Source organism: Tetrao urogallus (assembly GCF_951394365.1).
Source record: "Tetrao urogallus genome assembly, chromosome: 28".
Taxonomy (NCBI): domain Eukaryota; kingdom Metazoa; phylum Chordata; class Aves; order Galliformes; family Phasianidae; genus Tetrao; species Tetrao urogallus.
The window spans coordinates 431,170-436,761 of NC_136841.1; the positions used below are offsets into that span (position 1 = coordinate 431,170).

At 42.5% G+C, this 5,592-nt stretch overlaps 1 pseudogene across 1 annotated transcript; it reads right to left on the reverse strand.

Moving 5' to 3' along the window:
* Positions 1–1,149: 1,149 nt before the first annotated feature.
* On the reverse strand, positions 1,150–1,506 carry LOC306956215 (scale keratin pseudogene; annotated as a pseudogene). The gene has a single exon. The product of its transcript is annotated as a scale keratin pseudogene (transcript).
* Between the last annotated feature and the right edge of the window lie 4,086 nt (positions 1,507–5,592).

Genomic DNA, 5,592 nt, shown 5'->3' on the forward strand with positions numbered 1-5,592 from the left:
CAGGATGCCACCAGATGATGACAGCTGTGCAAAACACAGCTATTAAAAACCAACAGCCTGGAACCCTGTTGCTGTTCAACGAAGGGAAGTGCTGAACGTGCCTGGAATTCACATCCATCTATGAGTTGGAATGAGGTTGGAATTAATGTGCAAGTCTGACATGGAAAATATTAGTTGATTTATATGCGTAGGGAAGACGTAAGAATTATTCTCCTACTTGCTTTAGCTAGGACTGCCAAGAATTTAGAGGTACTAATTGGCAACTCCAAGAATTCACAGCATTTTGGCAAAGACTTGCCATTCAGTTTAAGGCTCTGGATGGCAATTCCAGGGAAAGTTCTACCCATAGAGTAGAACTATTTTTTAAAAAATGGAAAACATCATAAAACCAACATAAGGTATATAATTAAGTCAGAGCCTTGGGCAAGCAGTGAGACAGGAAAGACCTTCAAAATCACTTGTGTTTGTAACTTTCTTTGCTGGCATGTAGCTAATACACATCATAACCACGCCTTTCCTGGAGGAAATTGCAAACTTGGTTGTATGAGTTACAAAACATGTTTATTTAGTATAGAATACTCTTGTGCAGAAGGCACTTCATACGTTGTTAAAGGACCTGGTCATTTTCCAGCTTGAGGTGCTGAAGGAGTGCAGACATATGACTGCCTACGAAGGTTGATACTCAACAAGAGTGGTATATAAAGTATGGGGGACCAAAAAAAAAAAGACAAATACACTGAGTTTTGATGCAGAAAAATTTAATGAGAGAATAATAATAAGAAGATGGATGGAAAACAAAAAATACAGGTGATACATTGTCAAGTTCTTATTAAAGACTGAAGGCAAAGCATTGTTCCAAGGCTGTGCATTCCACACACGTTACTCTTTAAGAGCAGGGCAAGATTTACATAATCCTGCCCAGCTTTCAACAAGTAAAGATCTTTGATATATAACTACGATGTTATTGTATGGAGTCACTGCAGAAAATAGAGAACTAAACTAAATCATTAGCCTGACAGTTGCATGCAAGTGTGGTGTTGAGAGATGTACAGTTCATGCCCCAGGAAAACCACATCACCATCAGAGTTTGCAGAAGTGCATCTTCCTCTGTGCTGAGTGATGGCTCCTTTTCCTTTATTCATTGTGCATTTAACACGGTCTGCAGCTCCCAGCACCATAACCACCATACCCATAGGAGGAAAAGGACCTCCCATATCTGTACAGGCCCCTAGAGCCATAGGAGCCCACGGGACCCTGAGAACTCCCATATCCAAATGAGCTCCCAATGCCAGCTGGTGCTGAGCTGCCCACGATGCTCTCCTGAGGGCAGGAGCTGAGGATGGGGCCTGGGAAGGTGATGACCACAGGTGGGGGGTAGACAACAGCACGGGAGTCCCCACAGGAGGTGACACAGGGCTGGCTGCAGGCATCAGCGTAGGGCTGTGGGCAGGTCACCTCACAGGGCGGCTGGCAGCGGGAGCTGATCATCTCTCTGTAGCAAGACATCGTCTAGGAATGGAGATGGATCTGAAACACAATGCCAGGGCAAGAAAAGGATGGAAGATCAGGATGTAGGAATGTCCTCGGTGAGTTCTGCATAGCCTGTGATTGTGGCAGCGACCGCATAAGGCAAGTCATTGGTTTTCCAGCTTTAATGAAGAGGGAACTGAGGCTGAGAAATGAATGCATTGTCCAGAGCCATTTGGCAAAGTAACAGGAGGGACAGGGCTAAATGTGGGCAAGCTTGTTGTCAGAGACAGCATTACTCCCAAATCCCCTAGACATTCCTTGCAATTCCCCTCAAATTCTAAATTGTGGAAACTCATAAAATGAACTGAAGAGCAGTAGCAAAGCCCTGACTGTAACAACATAGCATGATGCCTGAAAGTATTCCAATTAACTCAGAAATAATTGCAAATAATGAGACAAAACTGTATGGCTGGAAGTATATTTCTTGCTCAATTTTAGAGCCAGAGTTCACTTGTTATAGTGGCCAATGTGTACAAAAGAAGGCAAATTCCTAAAGGAGGAATGGTCAAGCTGCAGGACACAGGAATTCACTACATTTCACTGTATCTAAATTCACTTATTCTAAATCTTAAACTGCTCTGAATACCTTTTTCTTGCCAATTTACAGCCTGATACTACCTGGAAGACAGTCCTAGCCAAAAGAAAGCTTCAACCATTTTTTATCATTTCTAAAAATCATAGCTCTGTGCCAGTTCAAATCCAACAGTGCTCTAGAAATATCATAAAAACAGAAGGAAAAAGCCTCAGACTTACCCCTCCTCAGCACAGAGCAGCAATGAGAGTCGGTTGGAGTAGCCCAGCACTGTGAGTGCTTTTATGTTCTTTCTTGGGCAATCGGGAGGATGTGAGACATTCCTCACACGTGACGTCCTAATGCATTATCAAACAGAAATTCACTCCACCTGTAACTGCCCCAGATAATGCAATTATTTTGCTCAGTGACAGTGATTGCTATTGTGCTCTTGTCATTGTTACCACGACAGGAAAAACCTTATGAATGCTTTCCTCATGAAGCTTCAAGCTCTAAATTCCTTACAGGTATCTATACATCTTTTTTCCTCTTGTTCTGGAATGATTTTTTTTCCCTTAATTCTCTGAACTCCTCATAGAGCAAAGTTTGCTCAGAAATTTATCCATAAGCACAGTACCTGGGATGCCACTTTTCCAAATTATCACTCAGTAAGGGGCCATTGTGCAACTCATCACATCATACCCACGTGTATTATTTCCTATGAATTACGTGAGACACATTAGGCTCTATAGTCACCTTCCGCGACAGCTTAATGGGTTTAGAGGTGGGAAACATTTGTTACAGCCCTCCCGGCCAAGAAACAAACACAAATCATCCGTCCCACTTGAAGCTCTGACAGCACAAAGTTATATCCATGGATAATGGGGACCCTGGACAATGGGAAATTTTTGTCCAGCTTTCATCATCACGGACTCCATGGGGTCATTACTGAAGACCTCAGAGCCAAACCATGCATCACCCTACGGAAACCTGAGGCTGAAATCTCTAAGTGTGGTTCCAGCTGATGCAGAAAGATTGGCTGCTTATTTTGGCAGCTCTATTCTGCTGATCCAATACCCTGCTTTCAATTCTCCAGTTATTTACCAATAAAATTATTTTCAGTATAATCTATGCATTTTGTGTATTCACATTGATGTAATGCTACTAAAGCTTGTTTCTCTCCTCAAGGTGGTATGTTCTCCACCTCTAAATATCCATCTCTTTCATGACAGTTTGAGGTTGAATCCCTGATTTTGAGTAATCTTTTGACTCCTCTTCCAAAACACAATTTTTTTTCCAGTTCAACCCCTGCATTTGGCAAATGTTATCAGTATAAATGATGCTGTGCAAGGTGACCCTTGCAAAAGGCTGGGGAGCCTCTCCCAGGGCTGCCTTGGGGCTTCCCTGTCAATTCCCAGCAATGCCTATGGACACCTTTGAAGTTACCGGTAGTGAAAGACTCATACAAACAAGAGACGCGAACAGAAACAAAGAGAAGAAGGAAGAGAAGGAGGAAGGAGCATGTTTTGGGGAAATGACCCACCCGGGCTCTTTTTGCTGCCTCAACCACACCTGGTTTCACTTGGTTTGGAGATGGGCGATGACAGCCATGGTGCTACTTGCAAATGAATCATATATTTCTTGGAGATGCAGCCCTCTCCGAAGCATCCTGCCCTCCAGAAAGGGCAGAGGAAACTGCATAGGAGAATCTATCGATACTGCTGACACCCCAAAGTTGTTCTTCTGACTCACAGTGTTTACAGCGGCAGCCCCATGCTTCAAGTTTTTGTATTTTAAAAAGCAGGGTCTGGATTCCCATCTTAATGCTTTTTCTCTTATATGCGTTTTGCTCGTCTGAACATCTCAGCCATTACTGTCAGTGCAAATGCATTATAAAACAATATTCAGAGACAAGTAGTTTATTGAGAAGCAAATTTAGCACAGAATAGCTTTGCATATATTCCTTGTATGTCAATTGACAGTACCACAAATGTGGATCCTTCGCATTTGAACTATCAAAGACATTCCCTGAATTAGTGTAAAAAAAAACCTTCCTATATATAAAAATAATTTTGTTCAACACCATCAAAAAAGACATTCAGATGTACCTGCAAAGCTTTCATGAACTGATTTCAGATTATTTCTTTAAGAGGATGGTGGACAATTCTTGCCAGCTGGTTCAGAGGACCACCGCAATCAACAATTGGACACCCTTCATTCCAGATTCTAAATGAAATCCTAACAGAGGCCATGACGCCAAAATGTTTCTGTGTGATTTTTCCAAGCCCATGGAATCATCCATCCATGAGTGCATCTCATACAGAGTGGGTGGAATTTGTCTCGCACACCCAAGTTGCAATGGCACGTCTACTACACCCTAGGAGGAGTCAACTAACAGCACCCATCAACTAAGAACACCCAAATGGATGAGACACCTCAGAGAGAAGAGAATGCAATGGAGAAGGAGTCACTGCCAAGGAGGAAGATTGAGCAGTATTTTCTGCTTGAGAACAAGTATTTCTCAGTGCTTTAAAAATAACACATATGCCTCGCCATGACTATAGTTTAAGCCAAAAATGTGACTGTTGTTGTTGTGGCCAAGTTAAACTGTGGCTGGGATGGCCGCAAAACCTAACTGACCACAGAATAAATAACCATAGGGTTAAGGCAGGACTCAGCACTGCGCTCTTGTGGCTTCACTGAGAGCGACTTGAGCAGAGAGAACTCGTGTCTGAGCTGACAAACCCGGAACGTACAGGCTGCACATCACTCCTCACTCTCCTAATGGCTTCAACACTATTACTCAGCTCAGGGTTTCCTTGGCATTCTTCCTTAGAAGAAGTCATCCAATGGGCTTCCCTCCATTTATCTGTGGTTTGATTTTGTTTCTCTTTAGAGTCATTAAAGATACTCTATCAGAAAGGTGTTTTTTTTTTTTTATTCTCCCATTCTATTCATGACTGCATTTTAGCTCCGGATACCTTATTGCTCTACTGGGGACCACTGTCACATTTTCACTAGCAATGTCAAGAGATACACAAGACTTTACCCCTTGCTTTTCTTCATGCAGACCAGCTGTGATGCATTGGATCTCTGAGGACGCTGCAAGCATCCACTGACCTCCCACCTGTAATCTAAGCCCTGCAGCGTTTCATGTCCACATCAGTAAGAATTAAAGAGAAGAAAATCAGCCCACAGAGCATTGCATTACTTATGATTCGGAAGAGTACTTGGCACACACTCGCTAAAGCGGAGTATTTGCATAAATAGCTTTCCAACAGTTTCGGGACTTCAGAAAGGAAAAAAAAATAATAATCATCATCATCTGTGTTTCAGGAAGTGAAGTGATTTCAAAAATCTTAGGAACAAACAAGAGGGTGTTGGGAGAAACTGATAATTGTACAAAGACTGAATAAAGCAATCATAGAAGCCTGGGGAGTGACACGCACTGCTCTGTTTTGCAACAAAATGAACTTGAAATGATGTCTCAATTCCCTCAGGCAACACAGGATGGTATATAATGGCTCTGTATAATGGCTCCGGGCTCAGAA